Here is a 27,442-nt window from a genome sequence, read left to right as displayed (position 1 = left end):
ATACCGTTGGTTCGTACATAGACAAGGTGATCAGTATACGTCCAACGGCTTCCCCGAAGGCAACAACTCACTCATTTAGGTGAACGAAAATCAACCCGACAATTCTTTGAATCTGGTCAGATCCCTAACATTGGAGGATGACAAGATTTTTTTTTTCCCACGATATTTGATCTTCTTCTAGTTAAAAATAGGCACTGACACTTTAGATGAAAAATAGTTTTCTCCTCGTCTTTATAGCCACAACCGCGATAAAAATTATTATAAGAAATACCTAGTCTCGTAGCCTGCCTCCCTATTAAGCAGTGACCCGTCAGCACCGATACCGTAGTGCTGAGCAGATTCCGTTTTAGTTGTCGTATGAGTTTTCTTAATTTCTAAGTTTCACAGGATTTCTACATTGACTGTCATTATATTAAATAGCAAATGGTTTTATTTTAAATACAAAACAAATTATTTTTAAATATTTCAAAATTTCGTGTAAAAGTGAATCTAATTTATTTGTAATAATATATCCATTTTTTTGTAAAGTGAAAAAATTTGGAGAAATAATATTAGCTTTTATAAATTTGTATTAAATTTATCAAAAAAAACAAAGGGAGTTTAATAAGACCCAAATTTTGATTTTTTTAGTTTATATTGAAGTAGTTCAACATTTTTTAAATGAATTTCTAATATAAGAAATGGCCGTATATGACCGTGATATTTTAATGAAGTGTTTATCTATATATTATATACTATTATTAAGCTCAATATTTTTGTAATTCGTAAGTCTTCTTTTGTAAGGTTTTATGATATTAAAAGAAAATATACAATATAAAATCGCTAATTAATATGAATTATTTAACTTCATAAAAAAAAAAAACCAACTAAAAAAAGGTAAACATATCGATTACATTATTGCCGAAATCCTAATATCTCATTTGTTTTATGAATAATGATAGCATCTTCATCAAATTCAGTTATATTTCAATATATAAACATGAATTCGTTATCAATCATATTTCTATATATAAGAAAAATGACTACAAGCACATAATATGCATATTTATGAATTTCTTAATTTATGCACATTTTTAAAAAAAAATTTTAACAAAATAACAATTTATCTTGTTTTTTTACGTTTTGTACAGCGACTGTAGCAGATGTTTTTCTTATGAAGTAGTTAAACTGGTGAATCCGAAATGAAATATTTTTATTAAACAATATAATAAATAATTGTATGTATAAACAAATATTTAAATTTTATAATTTTTAGGAAGCTAAGCAAATGCTTTAATTCCTTTTCATATTAATAGTGCGTTACAATGAAACCATGGTAGACTAAAGGGACACTAATATATTGCAATCTATGAAATCTATCGTGCTATTTTATATATATATATATATACTTACTCTGCAACTGCAACTTCTTTTTTATGATTTATTAAAAATTTAAAAAGTTATTTCCCAACTGAGCTGCCTGCCTAACATATTTGTCAATTTAATTTAATTGAGAGCACAACAAGGCGATCGATGTATCTTCGATCGTAAATAATTTCATACTGCGAAGAGCTGTTCAGGCCTTTGCAAATACTTAAACGTGTTAATAGGAAAGTTTATGATGAAAGCCCAAATTAATTTTGCCATTGGTGAGCAAAACATGAAGTGCTTTCATAGCATCCTCTTCGCAGCTTCAACTCAACAGCAGAATTTTAATTGAATTTGACATATTGAAGATATACAATCAATGAAGTTGTCAACTTCTATCAACAATGTCAAATTGCGCTATAGAAATATGTAGGACTAAATTACAGCAATTTTTTTTTTGATATTAATTTTTTTCCACAATTTTTTTTCATTTGTTTTTTTTGTGTTTTTTTGTGTTTTTTTGTGTTTCTTTGTGTTTCTTAAAGATGCTCAACAAGGTAACGAAACCAATTTAAAAATTATGGTAAAAAATAATTGATGACTGAGTGATGGCTTCATTTGCAAAAGGCAACTGCGACACAACAACCAGAAACAAAATAATATTATATTATATATAATGTATAATGGTAAAAAATTTAAAAAAATTTTTCATTATAAGTATTAGAATTATTAATTATTGCAACATTTCCGTTAACAATAATTTGCACTTTGTATTGAAAATTTGACAATAAAAAATAATATTGATAAAGTGATTATTTATATCGGATTAAATCAACTTATGTACAAAAAATATTTCTCATTAATATAATAAAAACTTAGATTTCAAGGCAATTTTTAAAAAACATGCAATTTTACTGAAACAGGAAACTTGAGTTTGTTAAAGAAATATTTGTAATATGCTTAAAATATATCTTATATATATTCTATAATAGAAACATATCTTACTCCTTATCTTATTATATAGGTAACATATTTCAATCTTTGAGATGCATTGCTAGCTCAGGTGAAGAACATTTTTATGTCATCATATGTTAGTCATATGTTTGTTGGTATGAAAAGAGTAGGAAGAAGACTAACTCACATTAATGCTTATTGTTTCGTAATATAGAGAAGTTAATAGTATAGTCAGTCTTAAGCACAAAAAAAAAAAAACATCATGAAAAACTACAAAACAAGACAACAAAATTAATTCAGTAGAATTTGAAAATAAACTTAAACAAGACTTTTTAAATTAATTTCTGCAAAAAGTTAGAAAGACTAAAAAAGGATACTTAAATATATAATGTATCTTCAACATATAATCATGTAATAGTAGTTATTCTGTTCTTACTTGTGGAGAACCAAAAAAAAAAAAAATACTGCAAAAAATGTCAGCTTCTCAGTTAAATTTGGTAAAGTATGTTAAAATAATACTATCTTTAACGAAAAGATATTAAACTATAGCACAAATGATCGAAATTACTTTGAAAAAAAGCTCAACGCAGCCTTTATACATATTATCGATATTACGATCAAAAATCAAAGTATCGATTCTAAAGTATCATTCACACAGCACAAATAACAGCAGCAATAAAATTTCGTGCTACAAAAGAGAACAATTAAATATAACTTACTTCATAGAGCGTCCTGTTCAATGCTTCAAAAATAAAGGAGACACAACTGGAATAAAAACAAACCACGTTCATAAAAATGTCTGTTTCGCTAAGCATAACATAATTATCTGGTAATCTCATCTGGTAATTTCACCAAAAGAACAAGAATAGAAACAATCCAATGAGCAATAAATCGTACTTCTTTAAAAGAGAGAACCATTATCTTAACGATTGGTATTGAAGTTGTGAAAGACCAAAATATAATATACCTAGACTTCAGTTTGTTTCCACTGTTTACTTAGTAAGTGCAATTTACTAAGTAAATTTCGTTAACCATACAAATTTACTTATCGTACATTCACACTGTCTCATTTAGGCGGTTTTGCTCATTGTAGCCACTAATGAAGATGATTTACCATACAAAAATTTTTCATGGAAATGAGCTCATTATGAATAAATTAGCTCATTCAAAGCGCTCATTAAAAATAAAGTTCCCACAAAGGAGATTATCGAAACTTGAAATATATGTCATTTATTTTATATGTAAAATGGCATTGAGGAAGTAAGTATTTAATAAAATCTTTGTTTTCATTAATTAAATATATAATTGATATAAAAAAAATATATATAAATGCTTTAATATATCAAATATATATATTACATTTTGTGTAATATATTATTAAGTGAATTTCATTTAAACAAACAGAAGCTCTCTCAGCATTTTCAAAGAACTGCAATAAGTAACTTATGCCAATGGAAACGACAAAATCTTAAAGTAAATAAGGTATAAAATTGTCAATCTTTCCTCAACAGCCACTTAATTCTATGAGTGAATGATTTGATGTAATTTTTAAAGTCAGATTCTTAGCTGAGGTTCAATTCCAAATTGAGATTTTGATTTTACAGTTCAAGAAAATTATTGAATATATGTTATCTGCTGTATGCCATGTAGTTGCCTTGTCAAATGGCAGAAATGAAGAGGTGAAGAGAATTAAATAGATGAATTGTTTATTTATTTCAGTGTCATCGCATGTCCCGACCTTTAGCCTTTAATTAAGTTAGACTTGTAGTTTCTTTTTTTTTTATTAGTTAAAAACTATTAAATAAACGATATATTCTGTATAGCCTCGTTTTAAACCCTGTACATTGATTTTTAATAGAAATTTTCAGATAATTTATTGACCTTATATTTTTTTTCTTATGCAGTTTTGTTTATATTTTGTTGTGTTTTAAACAATAAACAAAAATATTATTAATTTCAATAAATTTTTACAAAACATCATTTAGGCCCGAACAAAACCGAGTATGTCTCATTCCAACTCCTATTTTTCGATTTTTTTTTCTTCTGCATTATTAAGCGTTTTTTTTTGGAATTGGAAAAGCCAAAGTCAAGGTTCACACGCCGCTTAAAATTTCAAAACAACGCCAATGTGGGTCACCAATATTAAGCGTCACTCTGCTCATTTTTATTTATTAAATATAATTATTTATTTTATAGCTTTTATTATATGTTTATATCACTGACTGTGTGTTTTGTTAATACGAGTATTTTTTTTTTTTACAATTTTTTTTTCTTAAGTGTGAAGTATTGTGCCAAAACATATCTGACGTTATTTGTATTTCGCTTGTTTACTTTGAATTTTTAAATAAAAATGAACATATATATCTTTGTTATGTTATTCATAATTAGTTTTGTTGTTTTAATAGTTCAACACTTCCGATTAAGCAGAATTCGTTAACGGATACGAGTTTTGGGTTTTGGGGCTTCTTTTTATAAGCGATGAGTAATGCGTGCGATTTTTGCAATAAAAGAACCAGTTCAGATGCGGATTTGAATAATTATGCATCAATTTTGAACATAAAAGATACTCAAATAGTATTTGTACAAAAAAAGTCTTAAAATAATATTTTAAATACAAAAATGTATGGAACTATCAATTTTGGGGTTCTAATTTGACAAAAATATTTTTATAATATTTATCATACACAACTGTCAAAGATTCTGTTTACTATTTTTGCAATAAGGATCCTTCAGCACGGTACGATTAAGATACATTTCGTACATTTCGAGGACATAGTTGATGAATGATCATCTAAACACTCTATAGACAAAACTGTAAAGAAATTTTAAGGGTCTGCAGGAGTCGTGTTAATGATTAATATTGCTGTTAGTGAAATTAAAGATATATATATATATTTATATATATATATATGTATATATATTATACGGTATTATAACATAGCATTTGAGCCTATCTTAGGACACAATACGATATGAGTCAGGAATACATCTCCATCTTTATAAAATTCAGTTTACGTAGTTGTCTAAGTGGCTACTGAATATATGCTAACTCTGAAACTGTCATCAACAATATTTTGATATCAATTTTTCGTATCCAGTTTTTGTCAATGATGCGGATTATTTTTTACATGATAGATATCTTAATAAACAAGACAGACAGCGATAGGACTAGCCATTCTGTCCGGTCAAGACAATTCTCCGTTTAAAAGAACATATGAGAACTGGTGGCCTAATGCTATATTCATACAACATCCATTACTGTTATCTCCAACATACGTCATTAAATAAATTAAAAATTAAATTTTATTTATTATATATATAGATATGCATAAAGAGTTTACTTATTCATATATATCATAAAAGTGATAGTTAAATAATTGATATTGAATCCGAAATTCACTTTCGCCGCTGCCAATGATTAGTATTTAATAAATAGTCGAGTACTTAGGCAATTATGCCTTTTTTGTTTAAATTTTTAATTGCCTCATAAATCAAAATATTTCCAGTTTGTAAGTCGTGCTGAAGCCTCGAGACCGGTGAGCACCGAATCAAAAATACTAAGTCCGTCTAGCGCTAATACATTCATCAATTCGTACAAATCATGATATCACCAAAAATTAATATTCACTTTTACATTCAAGAAATCCGCAGCACATGTGAGTATTTTTTTTACTAAAAACAACAATCTTTTTTCACATTTAAACGAAAATTGTCACCAAAATCAGATTGGAATTGCGGAATTTTTTCAAATCTACTTTTTTCGCTTGCAAAGCCGCAAAAAATTATTCCTAATAAATCATTTTCAGCAATTGTAGCGATGATGATAGCTTTTAATGGGTGGCCTACGAGTATCTGCAATTCGAGCCAAAAACGAAACTGTAAAAAATATTTCATTTACACTAATTTACATATCAAAGCACAGTTAGATACGAGGCTTTTTAATTAAACTGGTTTCCGAAATATTTACAAATTATATATTTTATTCAACCTGAAATTCTTTAAGCAGATGAATAATGCGGTTAAGAAAAACCACTCGATGTGATAATGATTATAATTAGTAATTTGGACAAATCTGTTCCTCTCGCTTAATTTTCGAGAATATTTTGATAATATGATAATATAAATACGATAATGATATCAGCATATTGCAAATCGAATTAGCGGTTAGATTCTTTAAACGAGAGCCTTGTTGCTTATTTTCAGATAATTATATTGAGGATTTAAATAGTTCTGTTAATAACATGAGAACATGATATAACATAAGAACTAAAGATGGAGGATATTCTTGTCGTCTATATTAAAAAAACGTTAAGTACCTTTCAACGACTGTGGAAAGTGATCACATGAGGTGATCATGAGATATATCATTACTCTTAATAATCTTTTAATTTTCAACACCAGCGTCGAATTAGGTCCAGTGTTTAATTGAGATACCTGAAGAAATGCAGATAACATTAGCCAAATACCCTAAACATTTTAATCAAATGCTTTATAATCTGTTGCCGTTCCTTTTGGCTGTATGCAATTTCTAATGACAACCTTGGACTTGACGAACAGCAATCCTATCAAAACTAATATCTGAGAATGATATTGAAATGATATTCAATGATAATGAAAAATGATATGATTTTCGATGATCTACGGGTTAAAGAAGAGCAATTATAACAGATCCATTTGTCGTTTTATTGGCTTTTTCATTTTACTGTACCGGGATACAGTTGATAGTGAGAGATGGTACTGAATAATATTAAATAGAAGTAAAATTAAGCACAAAAAAGCATGAAACATGTTCAGGAAGTTTGAGCTGGAGAACAGTATCGCAAAATGATCGGGTGATCGAAAAGTTTGAGCTAAATTTATAAACTTATGAACTATGGAAAGATGCTGCAAATAAATGTTGCCAACTTTTTTCAACCAGACTAAATGTTGTTTTTTTACAACTCTGAAAGAAAAAATTACGGCTAATGTAAATAACATATTAATATAAATGTCCGTTTTATAACAATAAATTGAGTTGGAGATGAAATACTAATACATTTAAGTAAACTAACATAAATAAAATAAGATGAAAGTAAACTAAACTATATTAAAAAAGGTTATTATAAATAATTTTATAATATAAATATTAAATATATGTTATATATTAATATATGAATTAGTTTGAAATTAAAATGGCTTAAATTAAATTAAAGTAAACTTAATTGCAATTAATTGAATCTTACTAAAATTAATTAAAATAAACTAAAGATAATTAAAATTAAATAAAATAATTAAAAACAATTAAAATAAATTAAAATACACTTTAATCATAAAATTAAATTAAAAAGTTTAATAGATTTGAAAAACACTAATTATTTTATCATTAAATATACCAAAGTAAGTTGAAGTAAATTAATATAAAAAAAGGGCAAATTAAAACAAACAAACATATAATTTAATTTTATTATAATATTAGTAAATGAATTAATTTTATGTTAGTTTTAAATATAGCTATAATATTTGGTAGAAATTTTCAACAATATAAAATATATATATGTATTAATATTATTTCAGAAAATGTTAAATTTTTTGTTGAAAAGTTTTATTTTTAATTAATAATACTTATTAAATTATAATGTCACATATACAAAAAAAAAATATAAAAAATAATTTATCGGTTAAAGTTTTTAGACCCACAAATTTTCGGAAACTATCCTCACAGTTGCAAAGTGTGAAAATGGTTGGTGGGTTAAGCCATCAAAAAACTATAAAGATATATGTTTTTTTTATGCTGTAACATCACTAAAATTTAATTTTACGATAAAAACAAAAAAATATATATTTTACTACAGAAGTTTAGGTAAAATGAAAACAAACATTAAAATTAAATTATGCATATAAAAAAAGTTTAAAAAAATCATTAAAATTGATTTCGAGTAAAAAGAAAAGATTGAATCCAGTATTGCCGGTAAGAGCCGAAAACCAGATGTGTCGTATCCACTGCAACAAAATGTGACAAGTAGCTGACGTTGACGCTGTCGTTTTTGTTGCTGACAACATTAAACAGCTGTGGTCAGCAGCCAGTGTTGCTACCGCTTCATCTTGACCATTTGATAATATATATAAATTTTGAGAAGTGTCATCAAACCGAAATTAAATAAAAATTAAAAGATCATAAAAATGCAGACACTTGTTTTCGCTGGTTGTTTACTTTTCCCACTCACTGTTTCGCTTTAATTTCGCATTTCAGATGCAATTTTTTCTTTTTTTTTTATTAATAAATTTTATTATTGTTGACATTGAAATGTTGGTTTTTTTTTTGTTCACTCATTAATGTTTTATGAATTTAATCTGTGTTTTTGAAAATAATTAAAAAAATTTATTACCATCAGGTGAGATGCATAAGCATTCGATTATTTTACGATTTTATACTTTAATTATGATGGCAAGTGTTAAATTTAGTGTATGAGGCAGTGTTAATTGTAGATACTTATAAAATTAGAACGATTAATCTAAAATTACATCTAAACCAAATTAGTTTAACTTAAGAAAAGGAATCAATATTTTTTTTTTAAATTCTATTCAAATCAGTTTTTTTGATTGATTTAATGTCAGATAACTTGTCTTATGATTGTTAGTATAAAACATAGACCCAGTAAAGTAAAAGTACCAAAAATCTTGTCTTGAGAACCAGAAAAGTTTACTAGTGGTTTGTATTAAACCCATAATAAGTTAATTATTTATTTTGAAACCGTTTTGGGTAAGAATCTTAAAACATTGCTATAATACTAGTATCCTTAATACAAAAATTCTTCAAGAATATGAGGAGTTAACAAGAGGATATATTTGAGCTACTGTTTAATTTTTAATAACTTTTATTATAAAATATAAACTATGTATTTATATATAATATATCTGTTTTATATATGCTGATTTTTTTTTTTAATTACCATGCTGTCTATTATTTGTAACATAATTAAAAATGCTCATATTACATTTAAATTCATAATCAAATGCAACTAAATAAAATATATACGTTTCTTTGTACCTATGAATATATATGTATATGTATTTTCTATATATATTCCTTTTCTATTAGCTTTTTCGAGTCTTATCTTACTTCAGGTCGGTGCTCCATCTGCACTATCTACAGGCTGCGAGATTCTGGGTTCTCTTTTCGTTTAGTAGACTGTATTTCATTTTGCTTTTAAAAGTATTTTTACAAGTTCTTGGTATCTCACCCAGTATTCTCTTTATATGTTCTACTCTAACACTGGTCTGTTTGTAACATTCTTTAGATTTCTAACTGAATTCGGACACGGGATTCTTAGAATTTTGCACCCATCGTCGCGACTTCAAAATAAGATAATGTTGACGCTCTATTAGCAGCCTGCATTGTTCTGTTATATATATATATAAAATATCTACTTCAATTTTTATAGTTTGACCCAGAACTTAGATATACATAACACTGACCTGATCACTGATCTTATCATGTTATATACTATATTTTTTAACAATTTAATAGTTCATTTTAGATTGATTTTTCGAAATTTTACTGATGTTGGTATAATATTTTAACTACATTATATTTACTACATATCAGTTTTTAATTTTTATACTAACAAAAAAATGATGATAAATAAAAATATTTTTGTTAAATTATATTTCAGTGAAGTTTAAAATTTTTAGAAATTATAAAAAACTACAGCCACTAATTACCGTAGTATCAAAACTGCACTAAAAATTTATGGCTTGATTATATTATAAAAAACATTTCACTTTATAATTGTTATATAAATGCAATAAAATGACGGAATATGAAATGGATTAAAAAAAAACCAAATAACTTTAAAGTCCAAAAAATGAAAAAAAATATATATTAATTTCTATGAAATCAAATTGCATTTACTTTTCGTGTTTTTTTCAATACCGACGTCTGAAGTTGTTCATTAATCATTATTGTGGGCCATAATAATTTATGAACAGACTTAATTAAAGTATTTACTTGTATACTTTGAACCAGAAAACAAAAATAGTGCATTTATTTTCCTAATAAAAAACACGGCTGTGTCAACCAAATGAGCCACTAATACCGTTTCCCAATTTCCTTCGATCTTCAAGCCAACATCGCTCATGCGCAATAATGCACGACTCCATGATTTGCATTATATATACATATATATATTTATGCATTTCGATGCTGCAGTGCTGCACTATTGAGTTTATGAGTTCGTCGTTGTAGTTCCATGGTTTCCCGGTTGTGCGCTTTGTTATATCATCGCCTTGTGGTAGCGCATTAAAATCTCTAAGCGCATATAAAAAATTTTAAATTGACACTTGAAAATTCATTGGTTGCGGCTTTACTGTAATTTTCAGATATTAAAATTTTCAATGTCAATTTTCAATTATAAACACCGAAAAATATAAACCGAAAGTACTGAACAATTTACAATTTTTAAATTAATTTTTTTTTTTCATTATTAATGTATCATTAAACGATTGCTGATATTTTTTTTTTTGTATAGTGAATGGAAGTGAAAGGTTTTTAATTGTATATATTTAAGAAGTTATTTGTCACCGAAACTTTAATTTCACAGTAAAAGTATATCATCATTCATAAAAATTAACTTGTAAAATCTATAGTTTAAACCCAATAATAATAAATATATATGTAAAGATAACAATTAAGTTAATGAATTTTTTTTTATAAAAATATAAATATATTTTTACATAAATTTATTAAATAAAACTATATGATAGGACATATAACTAACTTCTTTTTATACAACAGATATACATTATATATATGCCCAATCATACCAAAGTGTTATACCAAAGACCAAAACTTCTGGTGCAATCAGAAGAAGCATTCAATTATCCAACCTATTAGAAAATAACCGGTTATAATACTCAATAAGTGGCAAAAAAAGATCAGAAGCTAACCATTGAAATGCGGCAACAAAGATGGCACAATAGCACTCAAAAAAGATGAACAGCTAGAATGAGAGACACAAATTACTACTTCACTCAGCTGTTGACCGGACAGCGACTCAAAACTACCCGATTGCATTTACGGCGACAGAGAATGTGATAATGCAGAGCACACAAGGAAAATATAATAGCTGGGTTACATTTAGAAAAGAGTTAATAATCCATATTGTACCAATAAATCACGAATATATAGTGAAAAAGATGAGAACGAACCCAGAGAGGTGACGAACGTTAGAATCATATGTAATTTAAGTTCTTAAAGCAAAAGAGAACCAGAAACTAGGCTAATAAATAGTGCAGACACTTGGTGTCGGTAAAAAATTGAGGTCTGGACGCAGAATCGAAAACCACAAAAACATAACTTGAAATGCTAACATAAAAAAGGCCTTCTTCGAAGAAATGCGTAAGAGGTGCTAATAATGAATAATTGTAGAAGAAGACATATATGTGCCCCTGTGCATGTAACTTGAACAACTGTAGAGTATCTTCAATATTCTTTACAAAGTATATAGTAATGATACTTAAAAAGTGAAGACTTAGCCACAATGCACTGGAAATTGGTTTTAACTCTAATATAGGCAAAAGTAATTTACTACAAATTTGACAACCATATATATCCTGGCTCTAGATCAATAAAGGCTGAATGGATGTAAGTGCGCAGTTAACAAAAGTTAAAGCTACATTCGTAGGAATATCTTATTAAAAACTAAGCTTTATATATTTACTTGTAGCGTAAAATCACTGATAGTTTTGGATATATAACTTGGAAGTAATAGAAATAATTCGAAAAATGCACTTCAGTCGTCAGTAAAAAATTCTTTCCAGAAATTTAACAAATCTGTTGATCTGAGTAAATGCCAAACTGGCTACTGTAAGAAAAAATGTGACAAGCCCGAGTAGCTAATTAATTTCAGATTTCATTCTCATGCTTGGCAATGAATTGACCACACAAGATCATGTGAAGTAAGTAGCAATATAACAAGACAAGCTTGGATTGGAACTCACAGAGAGCTTGACATTCTGACGAACTAGTGAAGACGTTGAGAAGAACTGTAAAGAGCAAATTACAAAAGTTGAACTATACTTGGAGTAAAGTATTCCACAAAGTTAGTACTTGTTTGTACAAACTGTATTTGAACTTAAAAATTTCTTGACTTAGTTTGCATATTAACATAATATAAATATAATTATTAATAATATATTAAAAAAATGTATTTATTTTTTTTATGTTGAAGCTATTTTGAGCCAGTGCACTTGAGCACTTTTACTCTTTATTAACTGCGAGGTATCTTCAAAACCCCTCTTTACGCCTTGACTGCATTATTGTTCATCACTTTATCAGACTAAACAATAATTGATCTCAGATCTGCATACCTCTCCGAGGAGCCTGTAACCATTGTGAGATTCGATAACTGTCAGTTTTCGCAAATAATTTCAGGGCTCTATCCCTTACGTATTTTTTTATCAGATCAATCTTGAGATCACTGAGGATGTCATATTTATATTATTTTGATTATATAACACATGATTCATATAAATTATATGATAATTTATTTAATTTATCAAGTATATAATATACAATTAATATGATATAAATATAATATAACAAAATAACCTGAAATTAATGGTTTTCTACTACTTTTACTATTTATTTCAGAGTAAGTGTTTTTTTTTTGTTTTTTTGAGATATCTTAATTAGAATTCAGTTTATATAACACAATACAATATACTATTCTCCCTTCTAATAATAATTTCGTAATTATGTTAGAGTTGTTAAATGATAATTTAATAAAATTTTTAACATAAAGTAATTAAATATTATTTAAAATTTTTAAAAAACTTATGATGAAGGAAACAATTTATATTAAATTAACTTAATTTTTTGTTCATTAATTTATATGAATTTTAATAACAATTTAAAGCAATCAAAAATATTCAAAATGATTCATTAAAGAAAAAAAAGAGAATTAATAACAAAATTAATTAATTTCATTAAATACAATAAGATATCAAAAAAAAAAAAATCGTTGAATCAATTTGAAAACCACACACATTTAGATTTGCTTACGAATGTCTGAAAATAAAGAAGATACCAAACGAATATGGATATTTGGGCATCCTTGATCCACAACAGAAAATATTTGAACTTTTCAAAAATGTACAAGAAAACCAGAAAACCAGAAAACAATAACCAAAATAACTTATCAGTCAAGAGTTGTAAATTAAACAACACAAAAAAAAAAATAAAAATCTTGGACTGCAACGGATTGCATCTGGAGAATGCAAAGCCGAAACGTAAACAATAAAAACAATTGCGCCAAGGTCATTTCGAAACAAAACAACCTTAACTGTTCCAACAATGCAGCTAAGCGGTTTTGTGGTTATATGAGAAACCAAACCAAACCAAAAAAAAAGGAAAAAATGAAACACATATGCAGTATATTGACTGACAAGTATCTTACAGATACATGAGTACTTCTGGTATCGCAGAGTTACCTTTTACTTTCATTCTGAATTGCTTTAATGCATTAATATGCACAAAAATGTATCTCATGTCGAAAAGGGAATGGATTAAATCGTTGAAGTTAATTTAAATACTATAAATGCGGCATGTCAAGTATGTAGGCTGACAAATACATAAATAAAATTTTCAAAAAATAGGCAAAGCGGAGACCGGAGACTGATATTCCGTTCGTATCTTATGGATAGATAATTCATGTTTACAACTGTTATGTGAAGTACCTTTGCAGATGGATATAAAGTTAAAATTAAAAATCAACAATGCATTCTGGTAGCAAAAAATACCGCAAAGTCAATAAAATATTTAATAAAGAAAAACACTGACATATTTACAAGCAGATAAAAAATTTATGGCTTTTAATTTGGTTGAGTTTAATTTGCATGAATTGCAATTTATGAAACTGCAAACGAATCCAAACAAAATGTATCTTTCAACAGAAAGAAAAATCAACAGTTTATTTTAGTTTTAATGCTGACTGTAAAAGATTCGTTTTCGTTTTCGATTTCGATTTTAATAATTATGTTTAATTTTCAATCAAAATTATATTATATACGCATAAGTGCACATCTGGATATGTTTTTATAAAAATAAATACTCGATCATTTTCCTTCAATAGCGTTACTTATATTAGTCTTTTAAAATAAAGTTGATATCGAAAGAAGAGCACTTGGTAACGAAACTGTACTATATATTATATTAATAATATTTATATTAATATTATATTATTTATAATTAATATTTTTAAATTTTTATATATGTATTTTATATTATATTTAAAATCTTAATTAATATAATTTCTCTATTATAAATTTTAAAAATAAGTTATTTAAAATGACAAATTTTTTATTTTAATAATGTGTTATAAAATAAACTAAAAAAAATGGAACAAACATATATAATTTTCTGCGTAAAATACCAAATACACAAAATCATATAAACAACTAAGAAATTCTATTATCTCTAAAAAACTTTGTGTCGTATTGTGTGATGCATATGGTATATCTGTATGGATATAATTAAATTTATGGTTGACCATCATCAGTGGTCTTGGAAATAATTCTTGTATTTAATTATTCGTAAATAATTATTTTTAAAACTGCAAGTAACATACCAGCAATCGAAATCGTGCCCTGCCAAATTTGAAGCTCAAAATCAGCGCTCTTTCACCAACTGACCCAAAGCCGTACTTGTCTTTTATGTTCGCATATTTTTCTGAAGTTTTTTACTTTGCTGTAAAAGTTTTATCAACAATTTCATTTGCTGTGTTTATAGTAGATTAATTAAAATTAATTATCAATTAATTAAAATAATATAAAAATGAATTTTTGTTGTTGTAGTTCACTACTGCTCGTAAAATCTCTTTGTAAAGTATATTAGTTTCTGTTTAATATAATAGCACAAATAATCCGTCAGAAAAAAAGACAACGTTAAAATTACAACTTATATCCGAGTGACGCCTAAATACTACTAGTGGAAACTCTAATATATTTGATATATTTATGCCACTATTTCAATAAAAAAAATAGATATATTAACGAACTCAAAGGCATGATATAAAAAATTGCAAAAAATGCGGAAATATTGTGATTTAAAATTTTTAAATAATTTAAGAAATCAAAAAAATAATTGTGTTAATGGAAAAATTAAAAAAAAATATTTTAAACAAAATGATTTATGCTAAAAAGTTACTAAACATATGTGTGGATCTACTACGGTGAATTGCAGTACGGGTAAGAGCACGGTGCGTCCTTGTACTGCGCACCAAATCAACTGCCATGACTTTCCCTTACTAACCACTAAAACGGCGGCGGACGACCTTGCGTCATGAGTTGCATGAAAATTCCATAAATAAATTCGGAGTCGTATGCAATTTTTACATTCGAATTCACAAAAACAAAAAAATAATCTAAAATTTAAAGAAAAAAAAAATTGAAAAAAACGGGGTTTAAAAATCAAAAACTACAAACAGCAAAAAAAAAATTGCAAAATTGCATCCGCTGATTACTCTGCAGCTATTAATTAACAATAAAAGTCAGCGTTTCTTATTATTTTTATTTTCCTAGACTCATAGTTTCATAGTTTCATTATGAGTCATTAGGAGAAGAGCAGACCAGAAATAAAAAGGTCTGGATAAATGAGCAATATATGCTTCAACAGAAATAATTCAATTTATTTAACAAAATTAATTAAGAAAAAATCTCTTAAAATAAAAGCTCCTTTTAAAATTCAACTAAGACGGAATGGAAAACGAAAAATATATTAATTTGTGGCTAAAATAAAATTTTACAATTGTATATACTATATATACATATTAAATAAAAACAATCGTTTTGTAAAAAATTACGTAGTAATGAAGTAGAGAAGTACTAATGTTATTGGTAAAAACAGTAATTCGCAATAGATTATATGTTAGTCAGTACCATGGTGAACGTTAAAATACGCAAGCCTAAAAACCTATATTGGCTTATAAATGAAATCAAATAGACTTGCTACATTCAGGTAAAAAGAAACAAATAAACATTTACAAAAACGTTATTTAAACGTTAGTAATTATAAAACTTAAATACGAAAACAATTTAAATTTACTCACTAGTACTTTACGACCTAATTTAGCATAAATTGTAAGTAAATACATTATGCGATGACTCCCGCTTACACGCTTTCAAAAACAGAAATCATCACGATTAGTGTATCTTTAAAAAAACAATAATGAAATGAATCGCCATAGGACCTCCAACATCATACTTCGTCATAACACATTACACATTACACATATATCATAATTACTTTTATTCTTTCTGTTGCACCGTGTGGCGTGTTGCCCATCCTTAAATCATAAAATACAATCACCGTACTGCCAATCCATTGTCTTACAGACATTTTTTTCATTCAAGTAGGAACTTCTATAGCAATGGGTTATGCCTTTATTCTAATAAAATATTAGAAGTATACTCATAACTTCTCGGCAATACTCGAACCAGCGTTGTATCGTCAGCCAAATTTCGTTAAATTAATCAAATATTTGTTGTTGCTTCTTTATTACTGTTCGAACCCTTTAACAAGTAAACATATTGATGAAACAACAACAACAAATTGACAAAATACTGAGTTGTAATAGTTCAAATCAAGCGCGGTATGGGCACAGGAGTTCAAAGTGTGAATTATGTTACAAATTTCACAAGATTCGAATATAAACATTTTACTAACCCACAAAAAATAATATCGAAATTATCAAATCCAATAAATATATTTCAAAACCTCTAATAATGGATATTAGAAATAATCAAACTTATCAAACTTTTGTTGTATTTCATTACTATTTAGTCCTATTAAAAAGAGATATTTTAAATACAAATTCATTTAAAAGCTTTTCTTGTGAGGGTCTTGATATCGAATACTAGGGATTGACATCGCTCGCATAGAGTTGTATACCGATGTCTTGAGTAGTTATACTACGAATAATCATTGATCGAATAAAGCTTAATTTGTGTTGTTCACTCATCGTATGGGTAACTATCTTCATTGATAGCCAGTGCACCATAACCAAAGAATAATTATATCATTTAAAAATAAACCTAAAACTTTCAGAATCAAATTTAACATTGTGTAGTGTTGACAAAAAATCTTTAGTGTCAGAATTAGTTACTCAAGGATCGTAAAACTGAAAAATTTAGAAAGGGTAGTATATAGTGTATAACATATAAAATCAAGCTGATTTGCTGGAGATTATGTCGATTAAACATGGATACGTATTCAGAGAAGACTTACATATTTCAACTCGAACTCTTGTACATTATAGTGAAAACTGAGTTAAAATTTCAATTTTTATAGACATTGAGTAACAAATTAATAAAAATATTGTAATAAGTATAAAGAATTTTTCAGAATTCGATTATTACCACAAGATTTTTGAAAAGTCGACATCACAACAGAGTACGCATTTAGCTAAAGAGATCTATAAACCCTATGAATACTTGAGTAATACATGATTCTTCCTTTTCTGGCTTATAGCTATGACAAAGATATTGTATGAAACATCTATTTAGTCAATGCTCTTACCCAAAGTATCTAGTTATGATAACAGCGTGAAGTGCTCTAAATCAGTAGTTTTATTTTTCAATTGTGCTGTTGTAATATATAAGATATCAGATGATTAAAACATTATGTGTATACTACTGTCACCATTTTATATATAATTTCATAATATTAGTTAGTAAGATGTTAACACGAAAGAAAAATATTTCAAAAAATGTTATTTCCTACTCCTGAAAGATGTACGTATTGCTTATGGGGAGCTAGATAACTACGTTAGCAACAATATGGCAAAGGACACGTTCTTAAAAAATCATCGAAAATTTCAAGGGCTCGAGGCGAGCAAAGACATTAAACTGCAAACCCTTGAATAAAGAGTCGCTTAATACAAAAAGCATCGGTTTACCTCAAACTGTAGTATTACACTGATTATTATAAAGAGATAGTTAAGATGATATAGATCTTTGTTAACAGAATTTGCTTTGTAAGAATATATAACTTAAGCTTCACCATTAATTTAAATGTTGTGAGTCGCATATATTTCTGAACAATTTTATTTATTATAAATTTATTTTGAAATATCGAATAAAAATAATTGAAACTCTTTTAATTTGTGTGTTGTAAGTATACAGATACATGTAATTATTTTTTATTTGAAAAATTTCATTATTGGCTCTTTATACCTCACAGACATACAATCTTTTCTTATGAAAATTAAAAATTTTTGTTTTTTTATGGGAAGAAATCCTGAATTACAATTGTAAAATAATTGACTTCCAAATTTTTGTTAATTATTCGTAATTGTCCGTATCATTCGATAAATGGGGAACATCCCTGCCATTGTAACTATTAACCAGACCACGTCGAAAAATTGGAACGATTCCTTAACTCCTCAACAAAACCATTCTCTGCTAAATTTTCATTAACTAAAAATCGCTGAATTTAATTTGTACGATTAAATTTAAAATGCGTTTAGTTACCTTGAAGTACTTTTGCGTTTAAATAAATTTTTTTTTTTTTTGGAAGTATAACTGCCTATTTTTTTCTGAAGTTTGGGCCCTTTATTTGTTATTCCACACAACTTGAATACTCGACAAGCAATGCGAACCGAAACAGACAGAAAACACTCCGAATACCTGGCATGAAAGTGTGAGCACCGCAGCACCTCATAAATTCGCATGTGTTGCAGATGGTCTATTTAACTTAACACTTTTTCTGCCGGATCCACGGCTCGGACGCGAGCGTTGCGTAAACTTCACTTTTGTCATGGCTCGTTACCGGCTCAAGATGGATCGGTGCGCCATGTCCGTCCAAAGTCAAATATGCGTGTGGGTGTTTTAAGTCTTCAGTTTACGGTCTTCGGTCTGTAGTTATGATACAGCGACGAGTATCTGCATGTGTTGTTTGTTGTTCTTACCTATAATGAAAAGTAAAAGAAATCGAAAGTATGAGTTACTAAGATGTTATGCAAAGAAAATTTCTTCGAAATCAAAGTCATTGTAAATAATAAATTAATTTTTTTTTGAATATTTATGAGTTAAAGGCAATTAGTACATGGTTACCAAAAATATGACTCTGAACTTAACTTTTTATTTTTCACGGTTATAAAATAAAACTGCTAAAAAATGTAGTTTTTATTTTTAATTCAGAAAAATTAAATTTTTTAACATCTTTTTTTTATAAACGTCTTGGCAGCTGAATTTCTTTCACTTTTCGTAAAGGGCCCTTCCAGAAATAAATCAGGTCTTGATATTTGTTAAGTCTGGAACTTGTATATTGATGATATATTTGTTAAATTCGGATGTAAAGCTTCTTCGTGATTCCTGTTCATAGTATGCCTTCGTAGCCCCTTCAGCGATTTTAGGCTTCATCATCCGAGGTGGTCCATGCGCGCTTTGTTTATATTTTGAAATATTCATGAAGTCAATAGCATTTCTGCCCCACGACCAAAAACGATTTCCATTATTATCTTTATCATTTGCAAAAGAATTGCCGCTCTTGATTTCGTTGTTACAAGACATCAAATTTCCATTATCCTTGCTATGACTATCAGCATCAAATAAAATATTACCATACAACTGGTAAGTTCTTTGAAAGCTTTTATAATAAAAACCGCGAGTGCTTAAGGCACGCATGAATGTACTGATGTAAATGTTAGTCATAGTAGGATTATAATTTTAAATTTTGAGACTATATGGATAATAATTTTAAAAGAGACACAAAAGATTTCAATCTTTCTACTTTCTTAATCAGGATCAAATCAATAAAATAAAATGAAATTTAATTACGTTATAATTATTTTATATAAACGAAATTTGACAAATAAAACATTTCAACTTTCAAACTTTTCTTTAATTTCTTTTAATCTCATTTTGTTACACCTTTTGTTAATAAAAAAAGTTGACAGTCCCAATAAACAAACATAGGTAAACGAACTGATTTTGTTATTTAAGCACCTCAAGTATCCTTCAACATCATCAACATTATTGGTACAACGATCTTAAATGAATAGTGGCATCCCTAACGAGTATCTTTGGCAGTTCAAAAATTTTTGTATTTAAAAGTGTTCAGTCCAAATATATGAGTTTAAGAATACTCCACCTGCTTAAACTCTAACACTTAAAACCGCTATTACTAACTGATTTTTTCAGATGCTCTTCCAAAACTAGAAACCAAAAATCTTATTTCAGATTATTTTGATCTAAGGTAGTAGAGGAAGATCCGCAAGGTAGTAGAGGAAGAGGCAGTCCAAAAACAACATGGAGAAGGTCAACGTTGAATGAAATAAACACCATTTTGCAGCCCCTAGGAAAAAACATAAGCAACATTACAGACATAAAGGACGTAGCATTACGGCGCGAAAGGTGGAAGCGGCTTATAGAAAGCCTATGCCCAGTATAAGAGCCTGCTCGAAATCATAGACGTCGAGCAAGACGTATTATTATTGTTATAATTATCTAGAGAAGTTATGTAGCTATCATGTATCGTAGATATGTGAATTGAATGACTTTCTGATTTCTGGTCGAATAAATCATCCTTCTCTTTTTTATGGTCTCTTGTTTCTTAGCTCTTCACAACATTTCTATGCATTCGAATTTAAGATGATTACTGCGCCTCCTAATGTGTGGCGTGTGGTGTGTGGTCTCTATTGACTAATTTATTTAAATAACAACGCATGCACAATATGTAATTTCCTAGATACTATTTTCATTCACTGAAGTGACTATCACACACATTTGGTATGTGCAGTTACTTCTTTCACTCATTTGCCGGAAACTTCAAAAACTGTCAAACAAAAATTATTGTTATAACGCCTACGCCATTAAAACTAATAGATTGAGCAAATTGCTTATTAAAAAAGTTATATCTTATTATTAATATATTTAATTTATTATCACGAAGACACAAACTAAACGCAAATAAAAACCTATGTGAAAGATAGAAAAGTGAAAGATAAGAAAAAGGTTTTGAATAGAGACTATCACCACAAAATGTGTTCCGCTCAACACCTATTGTACTTGAAGAAAAATATATATTTAAATTAAAAAATTAAATTAAATTAAATTAAATCAAATTAAATTAAATTGAATGTTAAAACAGTAGATACTGGTGGATTTGTAATTAATAATATCAAATTGTCTTAAAGCGGTCATTGCCCGTGGGCCGCAAACATAAAATATCATCATAAAGTTCATAAAAAGATTCATTTATGAATAGAGCGGCGGATTTCAGGTGAGGAAGTCTTAAAGAGAATTACATGGTCTTAAGTGAAGTTGAATAAAAAGTTTGATTCAAATTTTTTTTTTTTTTTTGAATAAAAATTAATTTCGTATTCGTTATTGTTTGTAAGTGTTTAATTGAAAGCGAAAGGTTACATAGTTGACATACAACGAAAATGACATCTTTGGGTTTTCTGAAAAGTCAATCAAAATTAGGCGCGCGCACATACGGCAAGATACATTGTGTTTTGAAAAATGATATTCGCATGATACGGCACGCTAAGTGAGGCGATTGAACTGAACCGCTCAGTTGAGTCGAGCTCAGCTCAGCTCGAATAGGCTGATCTCTGCTTAAGAGTGCTGAGCCCAGAAGCTCAGAAAACAAGCAAAATGACAACACTTCTGTTGAGCTTAGATTACCACAAACAAATTTCATAATCAGTATTGTCAAATGCAGCCAACAGACTGCAGTTAGCAGTATGCAGCCAACAGTCTGCAGTTAGCAGTCTGCAGCTGCCAGCAAGCGGTAACAAAGTTAGCAACAATATGGTATATCAAGGAACGGCAGCAGATACCCGTATTATTATGTGTATGTGTAAGAGCAATAGTTGCTCATGCATAAATTTTATAAATATTTCAGTTTTGAACTTTTCTGCACTGACGACATAAAAGTGCAATCCATTCAGTTGCCGCAAAAAAATGATTGGCAGTTTTGCTACTGTTGCGAGAAGTACTATTTTAATAATATCTTTTCTATGGGAAATATATTTTAATTTTAATAATTTTTATATAAAATTTTTGAAATTAATATTCGTAATTTTTTGCTTAATTCTTTTTTAAAATCTTGACATTTGACTTAACAAAGATGTTTGCATTTTCATAAAAACTTAATAATTTTATTATATATATTATGTATCATAGCGTAGGTTAGTTTTAAGCATAAGTCAATAACAAACTCCACACAGACCATATACGCGTATAGGTTCTACATTACTTTTCACAGGACTTCAGTTTTAAGCTGTTACTCCTTCTAGTGATATGCTTTTCACCCCCTAATGGAATGGTATAGTTTTGAACGAATTTCATTAATTTTTCTTGGACATATTTTCCATCAATTTTAAGAAAACTTAAATAAATGTCACAACCGCAGAAGACTATCAGAGAAGTTGCTTATTTTATTCTTATTTATAAAAAATATATGTAATTACTTTTTGTCAACTTTAACGTATGAGTATTGAATATAGTATAGAACAGCTATACGTTTTTCTTCTCTATTAATTATACTGGTTAAATTTTTACAATATTTAACTTTGAAATGTTTTAAAAATTATTTTAACTGATCTCTATGAACAGCATAAAATTTATGTGAAACATTGTGACTGAAAGATCATCAAAATTTGACATCACGTCATTATCATAATAATAGCATGACTACTAAAATATCAATTTGGTTTACCAATTTTGATTTATCGCCCTTTTGAGTGCGTCACGCATAACCTTCCCAATAAAAAATTTGTGAAAAATTTTTAAAAATTGCGTTTTTTTTTTAAATTTCGCAAAATTTCTTAATAAATTATTAAGTTGATGATGGCAAAAAATTGTTAAAAACGACTTTTCAAATAAATTTTTGTCTAAATATCTTGAATGTTATAACAGAAATCAGAAATTGCAACAGATTAGAAGAAATAAAATGAAACATTCATTAAAAAAATTTTATTCCGCGAATTAATTTTCTCACTTAAATAAAGTTATTTTTCTTGTAGGAAAATTTCACATGTAACACCCCGCATTTCGACAGAAATCCGCCAACCGAGTGCCATGCATGCGATATTATTTCTCACCATCTAAAATGAAGCAAAAATGCTAATGTGAATGCAATCAATGAAAAATTGTTAACTGAAAATGTAATGACAATTGTAGTTTTGTCGATAACATCGCGAAATCATAGCATGAAATCGATAAAATCGATGGTTGGCATAGCGTGTTTCAGCAGCGGCGAATGGAATTTGTAACGAGTTTAATCGATGAATATTGGAAGTGTTAAATGCAATTCGCAAGGGAAAAAAAGTAAAAATAGAAAAAAAAAAGAATTATGTAAAATTAAATGACTCTTAAATTAAAATGGTTTCACTTATAATGTACCAAAAAAATGCCAAACTGTTATAAAAAAAAAATTATTAAACTTTTTTTTAAAATACACACATTAGTAGAAATTTTCAGAAATTTTTCTTTTTATTAATTTTGAATTTTTAACTTAAATTTTCCTTCAATCTATGCTTCAGTTGTGTGAATTGAACTGCACTGAACTCTGATTTATATTATCCATACGAAAAGCATTTTTTCCTATACAAATAATATAAAAATTATGATATCTGTTATTACATGCAGAAAGTTACATATATCTATATGTAAGGATTTATTTGTAAAGCATTTTCAGAAGTGACTTTAGTTTTTCTTAGAAATATGCAATTTGATAAATTGCAACCGCCTTTTGTTAGAAAAGTTTGTTGCTTAAGTCTTTGGTTTTGCTGCGCTAGTACTGCATGAAAAAGAAAACATGGTGGGAGTAAATATTAAAGATGAAGCTAGTATTTTTTTTAGTAGTTTGTGTTTATACAAAAGAAAAGGTTATTATTTTATGAATATTTGTAGTTTTATTAAGGTGCTAATAAATATAGTGATGATAGGTAGTTTAAATTATGTGTGGGAGGCTTTTTAAATTTAAAAACATGAAATTACTTTTTATCAATTGCATTAAGATCTGTAAGCTTTGATAAACAAGTTGTTGCAAATATTTTTTTGAATATGTATAAGAGAAGTTTGTTTAATTTTTGTTTACATACTATTTTTAAACAAAAAAATATTTTATAAATTAAACAAATTTTAGAATGCAAAGAAAGAAATAAAATTACACACTTATAAGGTGAGTATTAACAAAATAAGAATGTATTGATTAGTTTATACAATATAAATAAAATATATTTCTAATATCATGATTAAATAATATGTTATAGAAAATGATATAAAAAACTCTATTAAAATAACTTAAAAAATATAGAAATTGGATGGAAAGTACTTTTCAAATCATTGTTGGTAGGACAGAAAATATGTTTAACTATGAATGATTTTTAAAAATGATTTTTTCTTCTTTAAAGTTTTTTCACTCTACATTTAAATGGCTTTTAATCAATCACACTTCTGGGCATACAAATACAAATCAACAGAGTACTGGCTTCGAAAAAACTACTGCGACCATTGTCGAATTCATGTACTAGCAATCGACCTTTACTGCACAAAAAACACAACTTGTGGTAGGGAGTCCAAAATATTATTCCTAATAGGAACTTAGCAACGGCTGACTCTTACGGAATATAAAACATCCAGCTCTTAAACGAATAACCAACAAGAACTTAGTTTTTATATTGAACTTTTAACAAATTGTAATAATTGTCGTTCTAATACTTTATTGAAAGCGAATCTGTATATAATATATAACATCACACAATAATAATGATTGTCAATAACCAAATATAAAATTTTTTTGTTTCATAAATGATAATTGAATAGAAAAAAAAATAATAATCATATTGATTAATTAAAATTTTAATTAAAATCAAGTTTGGAAAAAGATTAAAGATTATTTTATCAATAGTTGGAAAACCACATATTTTTAAAAAAACGTTTGTATGAAGTAGTAAGTTTACTTGAAATACAACAAAATGTTATGCAAAACTAACATATAATATAAAAAAGAAGTGTCTTTCCAACAATAAATCTATGTATCGGATGAAGAGTTCCATAAACAATTCTTAGCAAAGTAACAACATTAATTGAACAAGTAAAAATTATTTATAATAAAATAATAATAATTATATAGAAAAAAATTTATTGAACATATTTGTACAAAAAAATGCTTTTTGATTTTCCTATCAAGAGTTTTCAAAAGTAAAACGAATATTTAATAAGATATTCATATAATTAATTACACATGAATATAATTATGTATGTTTATACAAAATTAATTAGTTCTCAGTAAAATTATCAAAATAAGTAGGTGCTGTACACTTTTGAAATGCACATCTGCTTTACGTCGTTACTTTATACATAACATATATATATGTATATATATGAATATATTTTTTTTTTATATAAATTTATTTTATTGATTAATTTTTTGTTAATATAATTCATTCTTCAAAAAAACCAATAATTATTAAAAATTGATTATCATTTTTTAATATTTTTACTTGCGGCTATAATTTCGGCATTGACACAGCAAATTTGTAAATAACACAAAACATAAGCGCATGAAATACAATATAATCTTTGAAAGATGCTAGACAGGCGGACGAAGGTGTTTTAAAGCCGGCAAGTGAAGGTGTTAAATATGTAAATATAATTCAAAATACTAATAGAAATAATATGAAATGTTTAAAAATATAAGCAAATGACTCGAAAACAGCTACTAAAATAATTCAACACAATATTGATGAGTATTAAAATATTACAACACACACATAAACGATACGATAACGTATAAAAAATTACAAAAAAATATATATACAAAAAAACATTTTTTTCAATATATGAAAAAGTACGAACACGCCTTATAATGAGTATCTACCATCCACAAGATAAATCAGACTTTTAAGATACTACACTTTTTCAACACTTTTTATAACATTTGTACATTTAGAACGTGAGAGCATGTGTTCAAAATATAATTATTTAAACATAAAATATTTATTATTTAAGAGAAGCACCACTACCAACAAATAATCTTTCCTAGTCTATCGTATCTAATATTGTTGGACCACTGATTAAAGTATTACTTAGTGATGCACTTTTTTAAATTAAAATCCTAGTCTCTAATACTAAAATAATATATTGAATTTCGGTACACGCATTAGAGATTTACATATAATATTAAGAATTGTTTATTTTTAATTCTTTAAAAAATCACAAATTTTATTAAATGTTATTTTTAACAGCAGTGAAAGTATAAAACCAAATATATACAGTCCATAACTCGAAGTACCATTTTTTAATTTGGTGTTTGGTCCCTTTTTTGTTTAATAATTCAACGTTTTATTTTATTATACCCTATATTTCGACTCTCCTTGAGAGTCGTCATTAGGATTACTATCTAACATAAATTAATATTACTAAAACTATATCCACGTCATCCTCTAACATTTACATAATTTTAAAATAAAATATATATAATAAAAGTTATATATAAATATATGTATTATATTTACTATATTATAATAGTCTTCGTAATATTGAAAAGAAATTTTTTTAGTTTTATTCAAATGTATTTTTAAAAAAAATATATATTTTCATATATTTATAATTTACAAAGAATTTTTCATTGAACTAATATCATTCTAACTAATAGCATATAGCATATCCAATCTAATAAATTGGAAATTAATTGCGCTGTCAGGATTAAAAAGTTTTCATTCTAGTGGACAGAAGTTTTTTATTCTCAATAATACAATTAGTTTCTTGAATCTGTTATCTATATACTATATTTTGCCAGGCGAGTAAATTAAACAGTCATTGGTATCTACACAAAACAATTGAAAGATCTAAGCAGATCCTCAACGATATTTACACCTAAAGATAATTGTTCAAATCTTTCTGTATTAAATAATTAAATGGAAAATGAAAATAATGACCATGTGTAAGTTGACCTATAGTAATATATATATAAATTTAATAAATTCCACTAAGAAAAATTGGAGTGCTGTGAGTTAAAAAGCCATACCAAGGATTCAAGTCGTTAAGTGAACTACTTCGGCTAATCCTTCACTTTAGTGGGGCCACTTGTTGGACTGTGCACTTTCTCAACGTCCAACAATATATATAAAAAGCTATACAAAAGGATTGA

General features: G+C 27.3%; 1 protein-coding gene and 1 long non-coding RNA gene across 5 annotated transcripts in view; both read right to left on the bottom strand.

Annotated features, from left to right (window-relative positions):
- LOC119690198 (dual specificity protein kinase splA) overlaps positions 1-27,442 on the bottom strand; it is a 236,797-nt gene that overhangs the window by 172,277 nt on the left and 37,078 nt on the right. The gene's annotated exons all lie outside the window — the stretch shown is intronic.
- Positions 18,506-19,443, bottom strand: LOC119690199. Its single transcript, XR_005253572.1, has 3 exons — positions 19,414-19,443; positions 18,808-19,244; positions 18,506-18,753 (listed from the first exon to the last, which is right to left on the bottom strand). It is a non-coding gene; the product is annotated as an uncharacterized LOC119690199 (long non-coding RNA).

This window comes from Teleopsis dalmanni, chromosome X (assembly GCF_002237135.1).
Source record: "Teleopsis dalmanni isolate 2A chromosome X, ASM223713v2, whole genome shotgun sequence".
In the NCBI taxonomy this organism is placed as follows: Eukaryota; Metazoa; Arthropoda; class Insecta; order Diptera; family Diopsidae; genus Teleopsis; species Teleopsis dalmanni.
This window is presented reverse-complemented; position numbering and strand designations above follow the sequence as displayed.